A 23,736-nucleotide genomic window follows, 5' to 3' on the forward strand; every position below is an offset into this window, starting at 1 on the left:
GATACAAGATTTCCTCCTGAGTTCTATTGTTGTTCATTGAATTAGTTGACAAAAGGGGAAAAACCTGTTGGTCAAGAATGTGCTTGTTACCCTCAGTTCAGTTTCTGCTGATCACGATTGCCTAACAGGAAGTATGTAGGCAAATGAGACACCAGCCAGGCAGACCTGAGAGTCCAGTAGGGTATCTCTACACTGGGTCGTATTAACAAAATTCAGAGATTGCCCAGTTCAGTTATGTCAGCAGGAAGCATTTTTAGGAGATTCCCTCTCAGGGTTAATCAACAATGAAGACCTTCACAGAATGGAAAGCTGTGAAGTAGAACAGTGGGACATCACATGTAAATGGGAAAAAAAGTTTGTGAGTAGAGAGATGTGCAAATACCTAAGTACTATGAATGTCGAAAACTGTTCTCTAATAGCAAACCACTGGTTCACGGAAGAAAAAAAAATTGAGAACTCTGTTAAGAAAAAAGAACCCGAGTAATTGTTATTTCAGAGTTAAATTGAGAACTCTTAACCAGTTTTGGGAACTAATGATAAAATGTGTTTTGGTTCTGTGAAATGATTGCCTAGGAGACTCAAAGAGGAAGGGGCAGAGGACATGAAGAACTTAATCCTTACTATCCTGGTCTGGCATCTGTTAATCTTTGTTTCTCTGGCATAAGGCCTGCCACCAATTAGGCATTCAGTAAATGTTTATTTGAAGGAAAGAGGGGGAAAGTTAACTCACTCATGGAAGAAAAGGCCTGATGGTGCAGGAGGCTCAGAAATGAGTCTGTTAGTCAAATTGTTGTGGCTCTGTTTTGGTTGTAGCAGTGAGTTATACTTTTAAAATCAGCCTATATTGCTCTAGCAATTAACTACTAGCCATAGCCCACTAGCATTTTTTTGTCAAAATTGGGTTTGTAGTTTATTAGGCTCTAGACTAATGAGAAGAGCTTGAGCACTTATTCTTTGTGATTTTGCTTACATAATGTATTTAAGTTAAGGGTATTAAGATATTTCCACCTGTTTGCTATGAAGAGGTTACTCTTAGACTGGTACTTCAGTGCTTTGCCTATACATGAAAAACCAGAACATCTTTAGTGTTTGCCTGTGGACTATTTATTGATCAGTTTTGGAATTAAAGAATTCTTTGGTTTCAGCTGGGGTTGGGATTCTTTGTCACAGACACTTCTTTGCCACTAAGCACACAGTCTGAATGGGCAGGGGTATAAAATTAATGTTGTGGCCTTAGAATTGCATGAGTTTTTGATATTGAAGTGCTTTTAAGTGGCAAGATTAAGGGAATTAGCCCTCAGGATGGCTGAACAAGTTCAGTTGTCTTTTAGTTCAGCTAGGCTGAAATACTTACTGTTTTGTATCTTTGTGGTTCTCTGTTCTGATGTCAGTTAGCTTAGAGCTTGGTTTCTTCTCCCCCAGGAATCATGGTCTTTCTGGTCCTTGGACTTTGGAGGCCACCGTATTCTATGAAAAGAGCATGGGCTCTACCACCTAGTGGGTGTGGGACTTTGAGCAAGTTATTTCTTCTCATATTTTTAAATATGAGTAATGAATGTAGAAGGCCTGGTCCATTAGTAACCCTTCAGTGAAGGTAGGTATTATGGTTACTTCAGGAACATTTTGGCAGTAGTGTGCCAGTTGAGGAAGTAGCAAATTTATGTGCAAGCAGCTTCACAGTCTTTGGATTTTTAACTTTTTATCTGTGGCATCCTGTTGAATATCTTTTCCTGTCTGCCTTGTAGTTTGCTTAGAATTTATAGTCTATTGTAAGAGTTGGTATGGTAATAAAAGAATATTGATAGAATGTGGACTGGGCTTATGTGTTTAAAGGTGTTATCTAGTACATTGTTTATTATGTTCTTTCTTTTCCCTAGTGTACCCAGTGACTGGCCATTGTGGGGGATTGGCCTTTATTGAGTCAGAAGTTCACTCTAAAAGTTATGTCACGTGTTTTAAAATGTCCTTTATTTTAGCTGAGAGTTGAAGATTTGAGTGATGTGTAGATGTTTTATGTGTAGCAAACTTTAAAATTTCTTGTTAGGTGCTTAAATAAATTTTCATTAGGAAATATTTGAGTCCCCCCCCCCCCATTAATTATGACTGACAAAGTTGCTGTAATTGTAGAGGAACAGTTTTAGGAAATGGATAAAATTCATTGTAGCTGAATGATCTGGGACAATTTATATGGATAGTAGAGGAAATTTTTAGTATTTGGAAACTGCATGGCGTTTGTCATGACTAAGTATTGATGCTAGGGGATGTTCCCTCCTTTGCTGTGTGGCATTTCTTGTTCGTCTCTCAGCACAGCGGGCAGCAGTGCTCCTGCACACCCTCCCATATGAAACCGCCGACTCAGGGCTCGTAACTTTTTTCCTGTGCTTCAGATCCACCACTCCGTTGACCCTTCCTTCCATTTCTTGGTGGCTGTCCTTTGCCGCTGGTGCCATGGTGGGTGTATGGATTGCTTTCTGTCTTTCAACAGTTACCGAAGTGCATGTTTGGGATTTTGTTGAAGAAAGCTGGATACAGTAAACGGAAAGAATCTTGGAAGCTGCTTGACTGCTGTCTTTTCTCAGACTAGTCTGAAAGGGAATACCCCCATTCATTCTGGATTGGTGGATCTGAAGTACAAAATATTGTCCAGGTAAGCAATTACCTTGTATTGTTTTGTTATGCAGAACTCGACTCATTAAGAGAAACTTAAAATTCCTTTACTTCTTTTTCCGATATAATAGAGAAGGGAAAAAATGTTAGATATTTATGTTTAGTGTTTATGTTTTGGTGTGGATTAGTTGGGTATTTTGCAGTCAAAACTTTGTTTCAGTGTAAGAAATGTAGTTATTTTTATTAAATAGGCCCAAAAGGTTTGTAGTCACAGCCAAACAGGAAATACAGTTCAGTAAACAAGGGACTTTTGTTTGAGGAATAAGTTGGAAAATAAGGGAAACAAATGATTTTGTATTATCTCATGATTTATAGTTATTACCTGGTCAAAATAATTTTTGTCGTTACTATGTAAAATAGTGGTCTTTTATTCTTAAGACTCCTGGAGAGTCTTCTCAGAATTTACTAATTAGCTGCTGTTTACGGAGCATCTACTAAGTACCAGCCACTGTTGTAGGCTCTTTTCACATTTTTCTTATTTAGATGGCCTATTCTTCATGTATTTTACAGACAGTAAGATGAAGCTGTTGAGTATTAAGTAAGTACAGTAAGTACGGTGGCAGAGCCACTTACAGCCTGTAAGTCACACAGCTAGTAAGTGCCAGAGCCAGGCTCTAAGCTTGAGCCTGTGTGTCTCCAAAGCTCTGGATCTTTCCATCTGGCTACATTTGCTGAGGTTTGCACTTTAACTTCAAGATTTTCATATTGTCTGTATACTGTTAGAACAAGGTGTGGTTTTCTCCTGCGGGCTTCCACCTGGAGACTGCCCTACTGACCGGTCGCTGTTGGGCGTGATACTTGACTTACATCTGGTGCTTTCCCTTCCTAATGAAAAGATTAGAAGATCTTTGGTCAGTTTATCAAGTGAGCCTAAAGCTAACTTAGGAGAGGCTGTACATTTAAATGTCAAAATGTGCTTTATACAGGGAAGTATCATTTGGTCTAGTGAACTCAAACCTGTATCTTCTCAGTTCCTCCTTAGTTTTCATTGGTTATTTAAATAGCTCCGTAGCTTATTATATAGACTAGTTTTGACCTGTGGTTTGTCAGTCTTACAAGTAAGACATTTTCTGGAAACTCATGACTTTTTCTGGTGTTTAAGCACTCCAGGGTACTCATTTCCTTTAATCTTAAAAAAAATTCTTTATCATAGACTGACCCTATGGCTTTGTGATCCTTCTTTTGTTTTATTCCTTTATATTTGTTAATGTTTCTTCTGGGTGAGCATTTTTCACATTTCCACATGGGAAGTGAAGAGTTTTCAGGATGGCGATGGTGATAGTTAAAGTAGTAGCGGTTAACGCTGGGCACTTGCTCTATATTGAGCACAGTTCTCAACAATGTGCACATATAAACTCATTGCATGGTAACCTGGTGACGTTGGCACCTTTATTTCTACTTTGCATATGTGGAATCTGAAGGCTACAGTACTTAAATAACATGTTCAAGGCCACATATCTAGTAAGCGCCAAAGATGAGATATGAATCTAGGCAGTTTGGCTCAGAGAATGTGCTTCTAATGTCTGTGCCTCAAGTTTGTGGAGTATCATCTAGTGATAAAAAGAGGGGTGGAAATCCTGAAGACTAAAATTGTGTATTCTGATTTCATGAAATCATTACAAAGGGAAAGGAAACCATTGTTGTTGAGTATCTATTTTGTACCTTCTGTAGAAGATAGTCTAGCTCTAGGATTCTGTGTCAGTCATCCAAGACTGTCTACCAGGCTGTTTCCTGAGAGGACTCACAATAGGGTTAGTTTAAGGTTATCTTCCAGAACAGTGCTGTCCAGTTAGAACTCTCTGGATAATGGAAATGTTTGTTATCTGTGCTGTTCAGTATGATAGCCACCAGCTGCATGTGACTGATTTGAAATGTGGCTCTGTAACTGAGGAACTGGATTTTAAATTTTAATTTAAATAGCCACAAATACAGTTTAGAATTTAACTTCATCTTATGTCTGATTCTGGACTTAACTCTTAGAAATCTAATCTTGTCAGCTTGCTGAAAGCCAGCTCCTTATCCCATGGTTGGACTTACAAGACTGATATGTAAAATCAGAATTCCAGTTTCTTAATTTATAATGATATGTGCATGTTGGTGTGATTAATGTGGACTTTTCTGATAGGTAGATTTGCTGATTAGGTCCTACTCAGCATGCCAGTTTAAGCTTTTCAAATAAGAAACACTGGTTAGAAGGGCCTGAAGACCCAAGCCAGTCACGTGGGTTAGCTGGCCTGGACTTGCCAGGGGAGGTACGTATTTGCTGGCCTGAGACTGAGGCGCCCTCACTCATCTCTCCTTTAAGGGTGGGTGATTTCCCTGTCTTCTTGCAGCTTCTGTGCTGGCTTTTACTTCCCATATCCTTTTCTGATTATGCCATTCATTTTAGGCATGTTAATACATTCAGCTTGAATGCAGTCTTGTCTTATAGATCTGGGAAGCTCTTTGTTTTCCTTAAGGCACTTTTATCACTGTTAGGATCCATTTTGTGTTCATTTTTGTCTCTTAAGAAGGCAGTTGAATTTTCCTTGCTTCCCTGAGGCCTCTTTTTACTGAAATATACTTACTAGCTTATTTACTTTGGTCCTGTAGTGTGGGGTAGAATAGGAACATACTCATATAAAAATGCCTGATAAATTCTCTTTGTATTACTTCATGTTATTAAATGAGCTTGTTTTTAGCTCACTGTGTCATTGTTTTGGGACTTGTTCTTGAGCCTTTTGTTCCTTAAGTAGAAAGTGAGTTGTAACCAAATTTGCATTTAAGAAGTTAACTTTTCAGGTGTCTGCAAGATGGATGGAAGAGACTCAAGGCAAGGGAACTAGTTAGTTAGTTCAAGTGAGCAATGATTAAGGTAAACCAAAGCATTGACAGTGGGCATGGTAGAGGTGGGGTGGACTTAAAAGAGATGTAGGTGGTAGGACCTACCAGACTTGGGGATTGGTTATAGGAGTAAAAGATGGATGGGATATAATATAAATTTTAGATTTTTGCCTTGGGCGCCAGAATGGATATTTGTTCTCTTTTTCAAGATAGGGAAGACTAGAAGAATAGACTGGAGAGTGTGGAGGGAGGAGAAAGGAGTGAGTTGAGTTAATGAATTTGAGTTGCCTGTGGGTGAATCCTCTAAAAGGAGAAGTATCTAGTAAGAATATTGATTGGGAACTCACCAGAGAGAGCAGAGAAAGAAAGGTTTGGGAGTTTTTATTTAGCCTCAAGTGGTAGCTAACTTTATTTAGTGGAATTAGAAGATTAATAGATGGGGAAACAATGGAAACAGTGACAGACTTTATTTTGGGGGGGCTCCAAAATCACTGCAGATGGTGATTGCAGCCATGAAATTAAAAGATGCTTTCTCCTTGGAAGACAAGTTATGACCAACCTAGACAGCGTATTTAAAAGTAGAGACATTATTTTGCCAACCGAGGTCCATCTAGTCAAAGCTTTGGTTTTTCTAGTAGCCATGGATGGATGTGAGAGTTACACTATAAAGAAAGCTGATTGCCGAAGAATTGATGCTTTTGAACTGTGGCATTGGAGAAGACTCTTGAGAGTGTGGACGGTAAGGAGATCAAACCAGTCCATCCTAAAGGAAATCAGTCCTGAATATTCATTGGGAAAACTGATGCTGAAGCTCTAATACATTACTCACCTGATGCGAAGAGCTGACTCACTGGAAAAGACCCTGATGCTGGGAATGATTGAAGGTGGGAGAAGGGGACGACAGAGGATGAGATGATTGGATCGCATCGCTGACTCAGGGGACGTGAGTTTCAGAAAGCTCTGGGAGTTAGTGATGGACAGGGAATCCTGGCGTACTGCAGTCCACGGGGTTGTAAAGAATTGGACACGACTGAGCAACTGAACTGAACTGAAGATTAATAAGAGTAAATAAAGATTTGAGGAATCTATCAGACTTCCCTGGTGGCTCAGATGGTAAAGCGTCTGCCTACAAGGTGGGAGACCCGGGTTCGATCCCTGGGTCGGGAAGATCCTCTGGAGAAGGAAATGGCGACCCATTCCAGTATTCTTGCCTGGAAAATCCCATGGACAGAGGAGCCTGGTAGACTACAGTCCATGGGGTTGCAAAGAGTCGGACATGACTGAGTGAAAAGACCCTGATGCTGGGAATGATTGAAGGTGGGAGAAGGGGACGACAGAGGATGAGATGGTTGGATCGCATCACCAACTCAGTGGACGTGAGTTTGAGAAAGCTCTGGGAGTTGGTGATGGACAGGGAATCCTGGCATACTGCAGTCCACGGGGTTGCAAAGAATCGGACACAGCTGAGCAAGTGAACTGAAGATTAATAAGAGTAAATAAAGATTTGAGGAATTTATATCTATGCCTGGAAATGCTAATATAAAGAAATGGGCTACAGCTCAGGTTATGATGTTGAACAAAGGGTGTTACTACTCTCTTTTTTTCACATTGATCTGGGAATTCTGACAGCCTATTCCCAATCTTCACATTAGCCCATTATGTTTGGATTGTGATATTTTTTCCACTGTAACGATTTATTTCATTAAAAGAGATACAGGTTTTGAAATGTATTTTTAAAAGAGCCATTTTGTCATTGCACATCTTACATGTGTGTTACCTCACTCAGTCGTGTCCGACTCTGCAACCCAGTGGGCGCCTCTGTCCATTCGTAGATTTGTCAAATTCATTTTTTACATCCAGTGACAAAAACAAGGGGAAATTAACCTAAACAGTGAACGTTCTGGATTAAGTGTGAAATGGGAAATGGAAATTTGCTCTTCTCTCAACCTGTCTCAGTTCCTGAATGCGTCTCATCTAGCTGTGATAAGACAAATTTTTAACATCACAGCAGGAGGCCTGAGTAGAAACCAGCTATTCAGCATCGACTAGTCAGTCAGTTGAAGAAACAGCAAACTGTTCATGTGCTTGTGTGAAAATTAGCTGTGTAGAAATAATTGAGATGATGTGCTGGCCCAGTGTGGCATATATTTAAGAGATTTTTAAGGCAGATTTTTACTATATGCTATTTTCACCTTATGCACAGACTTGAGACTGTAATTCTCAGGTGAGCTATAACTCCACTGTAATTAGGCTTTGATCATGAAAGCATGAAGATATGATGGTTTCATTATAGCTACAATCAATACTTAGCAAAAAACTTTTTTTAATACATCATATATGTCTGTGTTACAAGGTGCAAAAAGGAGTATACAGTAAAAAGAAAGGTTTCCCATTCTCTTTAGTGGCAGCTATTCAACCATCCCAAGGGAGAAGAAATGCAGGAAAGCAAGTGGTTGTCTGAGGAGGCTTTACAGATAGCTGTGGAAAGAAGAGAAGGGAAAGGCAAGGGAGAAAGGGAAAGATATATCCAACTGAACGCAGAGTTCCAGAGAATAGCAAGGAGGGATGAGAAGGCCTTAGATGAACAGTGCAAAGAAACAGAGGAAAACAGTAGAATGGGAAAGACTTCCAATCTCTTTAAGGAAATTGGAGGTATCAAAGGAACATTTCATGCAAGGATGGGCACAGTAAAGGACAGAAACGGTGAGGACCTAACAGCAGAAGAGATTTAGAAGAAATGGCAAGAATACACCGAAGACCTTTACGGAAAAGGTTTTAATGACCCCGATAACCATGAAGGTGTGGTCGCTCACCTAGAGCTGGACCACCTGGAATATGAGGTCAAGTGGGCCTTAGGGAGCACTGATAGGAACAAAGCTAGTGGAGGCGATGGGATTCCAGCTGAGCTATTTAAAATCCTAAAGGGAACGCTGAATATTAGAAGGGCTGAAGCTGAAACTCCAGCACTTTGGCTACCTTATGGAAAGAGCCAACTCATTGGAAAAGACCTTGATGCTGGGAAAGATGGAAGGCAGGGGCGGTAAAGGATGCTGTTTGGAGAGCATCACTGACTCAATGGACATGAGTTTGGACAAACTCCTGAAGGTGGTGGAGGACAGATGTAACGGGTGTAACGGCGTTACACTGTTTCTAAACTGGTTGCTTTTTAAATTGTTCTTTTATTTTCCTCATAACTTTTTATTATGAAGAATTTAATTTATATGAGAGTTGAGGAAAAAACAGTACAACAAACACCTGTATACTCTCTCCACCTAAGCTCAACAGTTATTAACTTTTTGCCTTGTTTGAATCATTTCTTTGCTCCCACCTTGGTCTTCCCTTCCCACCCTCCTCCCTTTTGTGTCCTCTCCCCAAGTAAGTACTCTTTTATGTTGTTAAACAATTTGAAAGTACCTTGCAGACACTATACCTCACTCTAAATATTTCAGCATGTACCTTTTAAGAATAAAAATAACCTCTCCTCTCTAAAAGCCAACATAATACATACACCATGTATATAGTATATATCTCCATATTATAACCAAATATTAAATATAGTCATATGCTTTTTATACATAAAATAAAAACCACAAAACTTTTTATCTGAGAAAATGAAAGTAATTCCATAATATAATATTCAGTTAAATTTTTACAGTTATCCCAAGAATGTCTTTTCGAGCACACCTTCTTTAAAAAAACAAAAACCAGGTTCCAAACAAAATAACCCCTTTGTATTTAGTTACGATGTCTTTTTAATTTCTTTTCATTTTAACAGTCTCTCTGCCCTTTTCTGTCTTTTGCGATTTACTTTTTTTTTAAAGTCCAGTTCAGTTGTCCTGTAGGATGTGCAACATTCTTCACTTGTTTGAAGATTTCCTCATGGTGTTACTGAGCTTGCTTCTCTAGCTCCTGACTTCCTGTAAACTGGAAGTTATATGAGAGGCTTGATTGCAGCTCATTTAAACATTTTTGACAAGAGTGCTTCATCATAGGTGAAGTGTACTTTGGGTTGAGTCATGTCGCGAGGCACCTCAAATGACAAGTTATCCCATTATGAGCTGTGCTAAATTTGGTCCTTTGTCTAAGGTGGCAGCATTCAGATCTCTCCATTAAGGTACAGTTTTATCATCTGTTATTAGAAAGGACTCTATGGAATAGCATTTTGGTACCTTGTAAATAACCTGTTACATTATAGCCTTTCACCCTGTGGTTTCAGCTTACTGAGCCTGAAATCATTTATTACAATATAAGTTACAAGATTTTGGCTCTTTGTCATTTCGTCTGTATTTATTGGCTAGCATTCACCGAGGCCATCCCTGTTTCTCCTTCCTTTTGTGTATCACTGTACTCTTCGTAGACGTTTATCTATTCAGTGTGTTAACAGTCAATTACAGTCTTTATGGGTGTTCAGATTTGGCTAATAAGAGCCCCTCAGGGTAGCCTCTGCTTCCTCTTTAACTGAGTCCATCAGTTTTGCTGTGCTCCTTGGTCTCCTGCTTTGCTTGCATATCAAGTATCAACCATTTCTCCAAGAAGCTCTGGTTCCTTTTAGTGGAGCATGGTGTTGAGAAACCAAAATCAATACTATTGGGTTTTGTTGCTTCTAGATCTTTTCAATAGACAGAACTAAAATACGTATTTGAAAAGAATCATGGGTTCATGTTAGTTCTGAGTCAAAGTTAATATTACAGGGATATTTTTCGGAACCTATTAGCCTTTTAATTTTCAGAATCCTAGGGATCATACTGTGTAATGGCCATCTAGTTGAAGTACTGATTGCCATGCATATAGGCAGGTAAATAGCTCTATTCATTAATTATTAAGCGTGTAATCAACAGGTTCTGTTTGATCATGTCGGGAATACAAAACAGAATCAGGTATATATCTTGGTTCCAGAATCTTGCAGTCTTTTGTGTTAAAAACTGTAGTACAATGTGAAAACTGCCAAGGATCATGAAAGGTGGATATACAATGTGTGGAAGCTAGAAAAAAAAGGAAATTTTATAAAGAAAAAATTTTTTAAGTTATCCTTTGAGGCCTGAGCAAAATGGATGTGGATGTACTGGGTTGGAAGAGGGGTTTCATAGCAAAGGCAAGTGAGTGAACAGTAGTAGCCAGTGGGCTGCAGTGTGTGTTGTCTGTCAGGAGGTGCGAGTAAGTAGTTATGTGGGTTGTGGTGTAATTTGTGTGAAGGAATTGAGGTAGATTGCAGATTGCAAAGAGATTATAATCAAATCTTGGGTTATCCTTTAGGTCAAAAGTTACAGACAAGTAGCCTGTAGATAGAGATCCAAAGATGTAATTTATTTGACCCACATAGATTTTTAAAAACTGAGACATTTTCCATCAAAACACTGGTTTACCTGAAAACTGGAGCTGAGTCATGGCTGCTTTTTTGAGCCAAGGCTTGTCCTTTCCTGTTCACCATAGCTCCTGTAAGACTTTCTTTTGAACTTATCCTCCCTGTAGGAAAGGAAGGATGACAGTAGTGGGTGTAATGTGAGATGAGAGGTGACTTGAAGAGTTTGAGCAGAATCTGTGCTTTCGGAAGATCACTCTGGCAGTCAGTTTGGAGGATGCAGTGGAGCAGGGAGACCAGTTAATAGACTGTTGTAATGTTTCAGGGGAGAAATCACAAGATAGTAACAGATGGTGCAGAAGAGGAGGAAGTAAGACATTGTAAATGCAGAATGGGTGGGTGGTATTGATATGAGTTTCTGTGTCTGTATTGAAAAGAATGTAAATCAGACTCTTAAAACATGAAGTCCAGTTTGTAAGAAGCTTTGTACGCATACATCAGTATCTGGGAGTTAACCATGGTTTCTGGAAGTTAGCCACATGGTTTTTAATCTGTTGGTTAACTTTGGAAGACGGTAGTAACAGTTTCGTGCATTGTCACTGTGTTTAGTAATGTGCACAATAGCATGCTTCAACAAGGTCTCCGATATGGCTTTATTCCTGAAAGTTATTTGTAAACTTTAGGGAACTAAACTTCCAAGCAAAATATCGGTAACGCTGGAACTTATTTTCAAATGCTGGCTGCTTGTATTTAGTTTTCTCCACAATCTCAGCAAGAATTTAATCAACAGGATAATGAATCAATAAGGGATTGCACCGTAGACTTAAAGTTACACCTTTATTAAAATCTTATATACTGTTAATAAGTATTTTGGGCATCTTCCCTGTCTGGTTAGGGCACGACTTTATCCAGTTCTGTTGCCAGTGCCACTGCTCCAGATAGTTTGTAGCACTGGAGCTCAGATAACCCAAGGGAGGCAGACAGGAAGAACGTGGAAATAAGTAGACCGGGAGAGAGACAGACTCACAGCAATGGAAACCACACCTGGATGCTGTGTAAAAGGCTTCCAGCTTCAAGGGATGAACAAAGATTGGTTACAGGGCAGCTCTGTGTGTGTGTGTGTGTGTGTGTGCACACATACATACACGTGTAAGTATTTAACTTACAAATAGTATAGAACACCAGTCTTAAGTGCACACCTCAATGATTTTTTTTTTATATGTATATAGGTATATACTACATTGTGTAACCACTACCCAGATCAAGATAGAGAAGATGTTAGAGCCCCTTGAGGGTGTTCTCTCATCTGTGCCTCACCCAGTCAATAAACCCTCCCAGATATCTATTCTGGCCCCCTCCCCCCTTTTTTTTTCTGTTGTTTAGTTATGGCTGTTTTTGGATTTTACATACATTGAGTTATACAGCATGTATTAATAAATACTCTTATATTTCTGCCCCCACCCCCATCATGTCTGTATCTGTGAAACTCCCCATTTTGTTGTATGTAACAGTTTTCCCCCTTGGTCCATTAATCCGTTGTGTATATAGTTATGTGTATTTTATTGTTGACACATTACTTGGCTTGTTTCCAATTTTGGGCTTTTATTATGAATAACATTTCTAAGGTGAACATAAGCACCTCAGTCTCTCAGTTATAAAAAGCCCAGAGTGAAATTACTGGGTCAGAGGATAGGCATATATTCAGTTTCAGCAGGTCTGTTAGGCTGTTTTCCAAGCCCTTCTGTCCACTTAGATGCCTGCCTCTAATGTGGAGAGCTCCAGATAGCCTCGTGGCTTTGCCAGTCCTTTTCATTTTGGCCGTTCTGTTGAGTGTGTATGGATATCTACATTGTAGTGTTTTTTTTTTTTGTTTGTTTGTTTTTTTAATCAGCTTATTGATGCTTATACATGAAATAAAATGTACTCATTTCAGGTATACTATTTGAGTTTTGAAAACTGTATACACTTACAGTCCAGTCAAGATAGAACATTTATACCCCCGAAGAACTTCCCTCATTACCATTTGCAGTCTCCTCAGCAGCATCCCTGGCTTCAGGCTGCTTGCTTTCTATAACTGTAGGTCAGTTGTGTGTGTTTCAGAATTCCATATAGGTGAGACAGGCACAGCATGTGTATACTACATAGATTCTTACTGTGGTTGGCTTATTTTGCCCAACATGTTTTTGGGATTCATTCTTGTTATATCAGTTGTTTGTTCTTATTCATTGCTTAGTATTGTTTCATTTTAACAGTATTCAACAGTTTTATTTATCCATTCTCCTGCTGATGAATATTTGGGTTGTTTCCAGTCTTTGGCTGTTAGTAATAAAGCTTACATGAATTTGTGTTCAGAGTTTTGTTGGGACATTTCTTTTCTCTTGGGTATCCCTAAGAGTGGAATTGCTGGCGTGGTGTAGATGTATGTTTAGTTTTTCAAGGAACTGCCAGATCTTTTCCTAAAGTGGCTGTGCGTTCTTAGAGTTCCTCTGACAGTGCATCAGAACTCTCTCTATCCTCATCAGCACTGGACACTGTCACTCAATTTTAGCTATGCTGATAGGCGAGAAATAGTATCTCATTGTGGTTTTCATTTACACTTCTGTGGTGACCCAAGGAGGAAAGAGCAGATAAAACCAAGGAGGGTCTTGGAATGCAGAAACAGAAAAACCAGACCCTTGTCCTTCCCTCCTCCAAGCTATAACTGTTAATGGGTTTTAGGCCCTCCTGAGCAGCACACCCGTCTCCACTCCTGCCCCATAGGGAGAAGGCATTCGCCTTACTCTCTCCTCCATCCAGTACACGTGCCTCATCCAATCAGCAAACGACCTGCAAGACCCCATCCCGCTCTTCGTGCCCTGCGTATAAAAGTGGAGTAAGGACCCCTGCTCAATGTCAGTTCTCCCTTGAGCTGGCCTGCTGTTCTAACAGCATCTCCCACTCTAATAAACTTTGTTTCCCTCTCATTCTGTCTAATGTCTGGAAATTCTTTTCCAGCCTGCTCCCAGACCACGACAGTTTCCTTAATGACTAATGATGTTGAGCATTTTTTCACCTGCCTGTCAACCAGTTAGCTGTTTTGTCTAGAGACATGCCTGTTCAAGTCTTCTGACCCTTAAAAAAACTTGAGTTGTCTTTTTCTTACTAATTTGTGGGAGTTCTTTATAACAGTGTGGAAATGAGTTCTTTATCAGATACACATATTGCAGACATCTCTTGTTCTTTGGCTTTTCCAGTGTCTTTTGATGGGCAGAAGTTCTCAATACTGATGAAGCCTAATTAATCATATTTTTCTTTTGTAGCTGGGCTTCCCTGGTGGCTCAGATGGTAAAGAACCTGCCTGCAATACAGGAGACTTGGGTTAGATCCCTGGGTCGGGAAGATCCCCTGGAAGAGGGCATGGCAACCCACTCCAGTATTCTTGCCTGGAGAATCCCATGGACAGAGGCGCCTGGCAGGCTGCAGCCCATGGGGTCGCAAAGAGTCAGACATGACTGAAGCGACTAAGCACAATTAATCTTTCTTTTTCTTTCATTGTTACTGGTTTTTGTAACTATTCCTGTTTATGAAAATTTTGCCTACTCTAAAGTCTTAACAATATTGTGTCTTCTAGACTTGTAATATTGGAGAAGGAAATGGCAACCCACTCCAGTGTTCTTGCCTGGAGAATCCCAGGGATGGGGGAGCCTAGTGGGCTGCCATCTATGGGGTCGCACAGAGTTGGACACGACTGAAGTGACTTAGCAGCAGCAGCAGCAGACTTGTAATGGTTTTACTCTCTCAAAATGATTGTTTTCTGTGGTTGAGATAAGGATTCATTTTTACTTCCCATGGTTATGCAGTTAGCCTAGTACCATTATTTACACACACATTACAAAACTTTTGAAAAATTGTTGAATAAGTCTATTTTCTTTTTACAGAAGAAATCCATATTTATTATTAGAAAGTTGAAAATAAAAATTATGTAAAATAAGAAATAAAAAGAATTAAAAGTTCCCCTTATAACTACTGTTAGTATTTGGTATACTTCTTTGCCTTCATATATGTATTTTTTTTCTTCATATACGTATTTGTATGTTTCAAACATTTGTTTTTCACATGTAAAATTAATTTGCAAACTGCCTTTAAAGCTTAACAGTATTTGTGACATCTTTCAGAACCATCATGTATTTCTTTATAATTTGAAGGGGTGCCTAATATGCATGAATATTCAAGTGGATAACTAGTTAAACTACTCATTTATTAGACATTTAAGTTAATTTTAATTTATAGCAACTTAAAACTGGTGCTCTTTCTTGTAGTTTAATCTTTGAACAAATCTGCGTTACCTTGGGGTAAGTTCTAAGAGGTGGGATTGTTGGGTCAGAGAGTGTACACATTTTTAAGAGCAAGTGCATTGTGTACAGTCAAGAGTTGTGCCCACTTTCTCTTATTCATATGAACATGACATGTCACGCTGACCATATTCCATGAAAGTGCAGTTTTCCTCATGTTTATGTTATTTTAAGGTATTAATAATTTTTTAAAATCCCAACTTGGTTTAAAGAATTTAAAATTTTCTTTAATTACTAGTGATATTGCACATATTTTTCTTATGTTTATGGCTGTTAGTTTCTTAAGAGAACTGTTGAGGTTGAGCTGTAGTTCTCTTCTGCTGATTCTCCATCCAGGTGCATTTGGGAAGTGGCGGAAGGAAGTCGCCAGGGTGAGGAGCGTCTGAGTTTGTTGTGGCTGGGCCAGTGCCGCTCCTTTGTGATTGAAATAGCCATTTTCATTGGAGGCCAGCTGCAGGAGCCTTTGCTTTACTCAGCACGCTGTCTACAGCTGGCTTAAGCCAGGCCCCTGCTCTGGCTTGCCCTGGCTGCAGGTGCCTTTATGAAGCACTTCAGGATCCGTCATTCTGGCCTCACTGACAGCGTCAGGGACACTCGCTCCTACTAGCCTTTGCTGCTGTAGCTAGGAAGTGAGGTTCTGCTGGGAAGTTCTTGCACTTTTCAGGTAGATTTTGTTTACATGCAGTAAACCCTATTTTCCAGTCCAGTTTTTCTCTATTGAATAGAAATTCCTTGAAGCATCTTATATTTGTGGAGAGCACCATAGCTACGTTCCTGATACCATTGTCTTTTACTTTGATATTTCTGTGGTGATTTCCGTTGCACAGTCAGAAACTGCAGCCGTGACACCCATTTTCCTCCCGTGTCTTGTCTCTCTGCGCTCCTTCTCACTCTGTCTTTCCATGCTCCAGCCACAGTGATTTTCCCCCAGCCCGTCCTCCAGTGCGCCAGGTTCTGTCTTGACCTAACAAGCATTGACTTCTGTTATTTGTTATCAGGGATGCGTCACCCTTCATTCCTTTCTTGCCCATTTAACCTCTGCTAGTCTTTTAGAGCTGAGTTCAAGCATCATTTCTTCAGGGACTGTGTCTGGGCTCCCTATATACTCCTACGGGTTAGATTCCCTTTGTCATATTCTTATAGCGCTCAGTTCTTTTTCTTCACAGCTGGTAACATAATTATCATTGATGAATGTATTGCATAATCCCCCACTAGACAGTCAGCTCCTCTATTAAGAAGGTAATCTCTTTGGGGACAGGGCTCACGTCTGTTATGTCCTATACAGTCCATAACACGCTCCCAGCATCTAACACATAGTGCGCACCGTGCAACTAGTTGCCCAGTTGATTGAAGGAATAAATTTAGGAGGGCAAATGAGAATTACTGTCTTGTATCAGAAGTTGATATGGACTTTTAAAATGAATACACTTACTCCATTTAATGCTTGATGTTTTCTGTTTCAATATCATCTTAGTTTTAAGTGACTTGATCCTGAAAATTAAGCTCCTGGTGTCAGAAATTCCTTTTAGAAGATTAGAAAGCTTCCCTTCTTTCCCTCTCTGACTCTAAACCAGATTTTAAAACCTGTCATTGACTTCTGATCTGTCCAGAAAGTCTTATTTCAGTAATACTTCAGCTGTCATTTTGAAGGATTTGCCAATTGCTATAAACTGCTAACCTTTCCTCCCCCATGTTGCCTTGGGTGTGTGTGTGTGTGTGTGTGAGAGAGAGAGAGAGAGAGAGAGAGAAATTAATAGGATCACTCTTAACTGAGAGTTGCTTCCTTAGGTCTGGTAATTTTAGTAAATGCTGCATGTAATCTCCTGTAGGAAATTCATTTGATAATTGCCATTTTAATAATATGTTTCCCAACATATCCCACATTTTCTGACCCCAGGATTCCTCTCCTTTATTTTGGCTCAAAACTGATAGAACCCGAGGCTGTTCTTTACTATTTTTATGTATTTCATCCTAACAGCTTTTATTCGTCAACGGTTTCCTTCACCCTGCCAAAGTAAAGAGGGAGGGAACTAACACTGGTTAAATGGCAGATTTACATCTACTGTTTCTTTTAATCTTTTTAAATCACTGTAACCTTGAAAGATAGACATGCTTCCACATTTTAGCATGTGAGGAAATGGAGTCTGGTGAAGGTAATTATTTTTTGCTCGAGGTCACATAATGAGTGATTCTTTCTTTCTCAGACCTTCTTTCCTCTCTCCCTCTCTCCTCTCCTTTCCTGTCTGTGCAAAGCCTGTGCTCTTTCTTAGATTCTGCACCTCTAGCTATCATCACCTTAGTTTAAGAGTGTTAGGTGGCAGCCTGGAACTCTAAAAAGCTCCAGAGACTCTGAGGCAACAGGGTTTCCAGGTTGTAGGTGGGCAAGCTGCAGGTTGTCAGTATTGGAGAGACCGAACAGGAGAGGGGAAGCCTTGCCTGCCCCTGCCCAGATCGCCTTTGCAGGCCCTCATGCTTCCTTCCGCCCTCATGCTGCACTTAACGCCTCCTCCTCCACTCCAGTCTTTTCTGCTCTGTGGGAGTTCTAGCTTGGCTTTTTACCCACAGTGTATATAAGCATTTACTTAGTGTCTGCTTCAGATGCAGCAGGTGCTGTGCACCTTGCGACAGGTGGCTTGCCTAGTGTCCTATTTTGTGAACCTGGGATCTTAACCTGCCTCTGTCTAGGTTTTTTTTTAAGCCTTACATTTACTTTTTTTTCCTAAGGAAAACCTAAGCAGTTAAAATCTATGAAATCATGGGTTCGATGTGCTAGCTGTATATTTTTACAATATGTATTTGAATTAAATGTGTCGCTATTAAAACATTAAAACACCTTTACATGTCACCAGAAATCACCTTGAATACTAAACCTTGGGAAACATTGCTGTAAAATACCCTTTTAACTTTATTCATTCATCTACCCATGAAGAGTTCAGTATGTATCTGTTTTAAAGATATAGACTTAAAGACAAAAGACTGATAAAAACATGCACATACCGAGCACACAATTCCATTATTATACCTAAAATTAATAATTCTTTAATATCAAATAGTCTGCTTATATTTGCTTGTCTCAAATTATTTTTAAGTTAATTGTCTTTATTTTTTAGAAGTTTTAGATTTGCAGAACAATTGAGCAGGTAGTACAGAATTCTCATATACTACTTTGTCCCCCATTATTAGCATCTCACATTAGTGTGGTCGTGAGCTGATCCTGATGCATTATTATTAATGATAGTCCATAGCGTATTCAGCTGTCCTTAGTTTTTATTTCATATCCTTCTTCTGCTCCAGGATTTCACTCAGGATCATACCTTACATTCAGTTGTCTTGGGTTCTTAGGCTCCTCTTGGCTATGTCAGTTTCTCAGACTTTGTTTTTGGTGATCTTGACAGTTTTTCCGGGACTGGTCAGGTATATCGTATTGTCCTTTATTGAAATTTGTCTTATTTTTCTCATACATAAAAGTAGTTTGTTTTTTCAGTTCTGGAGACAGACTTGGTTCACCCATTGTTTATAGTTAATAGTCTCTCAAAATCTCTTTTAATCTATAAAAATTGCCTCTCCCATCTTTTTTCTTGCCACATATTTATTGCAGAAACTGGACTGGTCATTTGTTCTGTATAACTTCCCCAGATTTAGATTTTGCTAATTATGTTCTTAACAGGTCTACATAATTTTGTTCTTACTTAAATTTCTTGTAAATTGGTAATCACATCCAGAGATTTGTAGGATATTAGTATGCTTCTCTATCAATTAAAGTAAAACAACAATCAAAACTCATCTTCTGTTGTTCAGTGGCTCAATCGTGTTGACTCTGCAAATTATAATATATTTTTCCAAGAGAAGAAATTGGTGAAAGTGTTAGTCACTGAGTCGTGTCAAGACTCTTTGTGACCCCATGGATTGTAGCCTGCCAGGCTCCTCAGTATATGGAATTCTCTAGGCAAGAATGCTGGAGTGTGTAGCCATTCCCTTCTCCAGGAGATCCTCCCAACCCAGGGATCCTCCCAACCCAGGGGTCGAACCCAGTTCTCCTGCATTGCCACAAGGGAAGCCCATTTATTTAATTGATGTTTGTATTTGATACTGCCAACCTCACTGCTTATTTGGAAGGAAGTGCCTATAAAGAGGAGGGTTGAGTTTCTCAGTTTTGGATTTCAGAGCTCCTTGGAAAATCAGGACACATTTTTTTCTCTCGTGTTTTCTTTCTGCGTTCTTCTTAGTGTTCAGTTTATCCTGTAACATATTTTTTTTTTCTTTTTCTAGTATCTGTATTATAGCAGGAATGAGATATTCTTGGAACATTTCGTTTTGAATACTTTTAGTAGAATAAGATGACTTCCTAGGAAAAATGTAAGAATGTTTCATTGGCAGGGTATTCCTTATCTCTTAAGATCTTGGCCATGCCAAATACCTTTTTGGCTTTTGCTGTTTTATTTAACTAAATACTTAAGGTTTGTTATGACTTTTTTCTAGTTGAAAGTGGTAGAAAACTCAAGGCTGAGTTAAGCCAAAGCAAAGAATTTAAAATTTGAAAAATCCAGAGGTGGATGTGGATTCAGGTTTCTTCCCTAGAGAGAATGTGGTCCCTCCTAGAACCAGCTCCATACTCTGCTTTGTGGTAGGCTGAGGGCAGCTCCAGCTTTCTTCTTAAGTTCAGACTCAGTGGGGAAAGAGAGTTCTTGTGGCTTCCATAGAAGTCCCGGATTCAACTTAGAATATATACTTATTCCTGAATCAGTTACTGTGATTAGGTGATGTGGCCAAAAAACAAGTGTAAAATTACAACATTACATTCTTCTCTAGCCTCTGAATCATATTTTTGCCCTGTGTGTAAACTTTCAGGACTGTACATATTAATTATTTGATAATTTAACAAATATTTATTGAGTTCCTACTCTGTACAGGTGCTGTGAGGACCTGAAGGCATTACATTGTAAATTGGTAAATCATCTTACCAACTGCTTGTATTACTTTAATAAATTGTTTTAGAAATGTAACACCTAATTTATTTGGAAATAAAGTACAGTTTCTACAGGAAAATATATTACTTTAAGAGTTTTCCTGTGGTTTATAGACCAATTTTTGTGTTTTGAATTTGATTATTTTCAAAGTATAAGTGATATCACCCTTTCAACCTTTTTTGCTCATATCCCAATCTTAGTGGCTCTTTCATTGTTTTTCTTTATACTTAATTTATCGATTAAAAGAAATGTGGATCATGGGTTATTTGTTTGTTTGTTTTAAATGCAGCAAGAAATGCCCGTATGAGATTTGTCTTCTGATCCTCCTCTCAATTCTGTATTTTCTCAGTTAATGAAAAATTTATTATGGTGACATCTGTGTTCTGTTCCTCATGGAACATCTTGACCAACTGCATATAGCTGAGTCAGGCATAAAGTTAAAGCAGTGGTGCTGAGCATGGTTTTTGACAAAGAAGTCCAGTATTTCTTAAATTGATATTAGGCCTTTAAATCATTACTTCCTTTGTGTAAGAACTTCCAGAGTCTTGTATCCACCTGTGTTCATATGTACTCCTGCAAAAAGAGTCTGTAAGGTATACGTTAATCTTAACGTATCATGTGTTTTATTGCAATTACCTGCTTTTGAGACTGGGTGCTTTCAAGGGGCCAAGTACCAAAAGTATCTCATGAGACATTTAGAGGACCTGGGCTAGAATAACAGTTTTAAGAAGATGGACAAAATGATCTCTATAAGGTCCCTTTCACCTCCAGAATTTAATGATATCTCTGACTTCAAGCAGTAAGAACTCCCCTTACCCAGTTGCCTGCAGGAAATAGACAACGTGAAGGGAATCAGACATCCCTACTCTAACAGCAAGCAGCAGGAATCCTTACTAAGGCAGTCCTAGCCCCTGGCTGAAAGACAGATTCATTTGTTCTTAGAGCCCAGTGGATTGTGAGGCACAGAACTTCATTCTTATTTGAAACCAAGGTCAGCTTGGGATATGAGAACAATGGGGACTATATGAGAAAGTAGAGCAAGTGCAGAGTTTACTATACATTTAATTAAAGGTTGATAAATCCTTTTATATTTATTAGCTTGGACAACTCACTTTCATGCTCTTCATTTTGTTCTGAAGCAAAATTTTGGTTACAGTTGTTTTCTAAATCAGTCTCTGTGTGTGTAATTTTAAACATGAGACTGTACCAACTTGGAATATGTATTTCTTTGGGATAGAGGATGGTTAGGTCTCTAAAAATAAGTATGTATTTGAGAAATGAGCAGTGTTTAGAAAGTATTAGAGGGCTTGTTTATGGTGTAATGTTTGATTCCGAAAGGTTTATTAGCAAGACCAACTTTCAGTAGGTGTAATGAAGCAGTTTAGATAGTGGAAGCTTTGAAAGTCTTTGAAAGTGACTTTTAAAATACTCTTATAATAGGTGGAGTTTAAGTTTTAATACTCTTGAAAGCAGTGAATCTGTATTTCTTTAAAATATTTGATACTTTAGAAACTTAGCCATCTTTCTCCCTTCAGTGAACTAGGAAATGATACCACTTTATTTCCAGAAACACTTTTGATAGCAGAATATTTGGTTTTAACAATTCTTGTGTTGTCTGTTGAAGCATTTAGTATATTGGCATGTTCAGTAAACTTTTTGAATACATAATCAGTTTAAAGTGAAAAAGTTAAAATAGAATTAACGTGTGATCTGACTATAATGAAGTCAGACCCTTTGAGAGTAGGTGCAATAACATTCCTTAAGTCATCTTTCTACTTGAAAGTGATACTTCTTCCTAGAAAGAATGAGATTGTTCGTTGTGTCAGGGGGAAAATTTTTCCACTTGCTTTTTTGGTTTGTTTGGTTTTTGGCTGTGCCATGTGGCTTTGGGGATCTAGTTCCTAGACCAGAGATTGAACCTGTGCCCCTGCAGTGGAATTGTGGAGTCCTAACCACTGGACTGCCAGGGGAGTCCCTCTAATGTTCTTTTTAAAACACAATAAACTTTGCACTCTCTCTTACATGAAAGTAGGGTAAGGATTTTGGCCCAGTACGAGTATTAGAGGGCAGTCAGATCTTGCTGTCTGGGTACTTCCGTGACTTCTCTGACTAAAGCTTTCTGGCTTCTGAGAGTTGATGGAGGGACAAGGCCGGGCCCAAGCACCTGGGTCTGCAGTGGTGAAGAAGGGGAGGCTGGTGCCCTGCTGCTTGTGCGAAGACCAGGTGCCACTTGGGTATCAGACGCTGACTGCAAGACAAGGCCAGCTTTCAGCTAGCTCACCTGGAAGTCCTCTCCGGCGTCATGAAGTTTGGATTATCAGACACTTAGAAGTTGTAGCCTTGTAAAACAGAGCACTCTTACTGAAGAGTTTTCTCTGGCTAGGTAACCTCAGAGATTAGGGGTGTGTCTTTGTTATTACCTCAGAGTGTAACCAAACTCTGATAGCTAGCTTAACCCCACCTGTTCTTCACCTTCATTGGAGAATGGGCTTGACCCAAGGGAAAAGTTGCTAGGCCCAGAACCCTAAGTTAACAGTTTGGAAATGCTAGTTATTCTGGAGGAGAAAGGTATGAGAAGAGAGAAAGGTGGAGGAGAAAGTTGTAAGACGCTTAAGTACTGGGTTGTCAGTTGTATACTGGCTGCATCTGAAAAACTATGGCAGACAGAGTAAAATAAGAATCTCCTGTATTTAATTCTGTTTTCTATGTGTTATATGTTATCAAATAAAATAAGATCATAATATAACAAAAGTCCTGATTTTGTAGCCTTTATTCACTTAAGATTTCTTAAACTTTTTCAATGTTTTATAACTTTCTTTTCCTTTATAACTTTCTTTTCCTGTATAACTTACTTGTAGGTCAATAAACATACTCCTATAAACATGATTTTTATTTGGTGGCTACATCATATTGTGTCTTCTGGGTGATGTGTAATTTATATAACCAGTCCACTGTCTATTCGGCATTCTTTCCTTTGCTCTTATGACAGTGATGTGGTGAACATCTTCTTAGCTGTATTTTTGGGCGTATCTTTAGTTTTTCCTGTAGTGTAACTCCCCACGTATGAAATTGCTGAATCAATGATGTGCATGTTTTCCAAGTCTTAAATGTGTATTGATAAGTTGCATCTGGGGAGTTACACAAATTACACTCCTGTAAGCAGTACAGATGAGTAACAAGTAGATAAAATTTGAAAATAAATCAGAGGAAATTGCTGCTTTAGGGAGTTTAATGTCCAGCAAAGGAAGTGGGGATTTTGGAGTCAAATAGAATTGCACGTCTGCTACTTTTGACCTCTGGCATGTGGTTTGATGTCTCTAATCCTTAGTTTCTTCTTCTTTAAAACTAAAATACCAGTCTGGCCAGAGGTGGTGTGACAGTTAATGAGATCAAGTTAACTATACCTGTCTGGCACATAGTAGGTATTCTGAAAATACAAATTTGCATCTCCTTCCCAAATTATTCTTTTTTTGTAAATTTCATTTACATTTAACATTTTTAAATTGGAAATGTTAAATTTATAGTTTAGTCGTCTCCCCTAGTCCTGAAAAATGTTCTTACTCCTGGGCCAGTGATGCTAACCAACAAAGGCTCAGATGTACTTAATTTACCTGTCATTTGGGTCTCACCTGTCTCAGGTTTTGTGGAT

The 23,736-nt window shown here is 39.0% G+C and overlaps 1 protein-coding gene across 8 annotated transcripts in view; it reads left to right on the forward strand.

The window, feature by feature from the left end:
- Window positions 1-23,736, forward strand: part of FBXW11 (F-box and WD repeat domain containing 11) — a 129,941-nt gene that overhangs the window by 5,964 nt on the left and 100,241 nt on the right. The window contains exon 2 of one of the 8 annotated variants that reach the window (XM_040262759.1): window positions 2,486-2,647. The exons of the other annotated variants lie outside the window; for them this stretch is intronic. The gene's annotated coding sequence lies outside the window, so the exon portion shown is untranslated. The remainder of the gene's footprint in view (window positions 1-2,485; window positions 2,648-23,736) is intronic. 8 annotated transcript variants of the gene reach the window in all.

Source organism: Oryx dammah, unplaced genomic scaffold (assembly GCF_014754425.2).
Source record: "Oryx dammah isolate SB20612 unplaced genomic scaffold, SCBI_Odam_1.1 HiC_scaffold_20, whole genome shotgun sequence".
NCBI lineage: Eukaryota > Metazoa > Chordata > Mammalia > Artiodactyla > Bovidae > Oryx > Oryx dammah.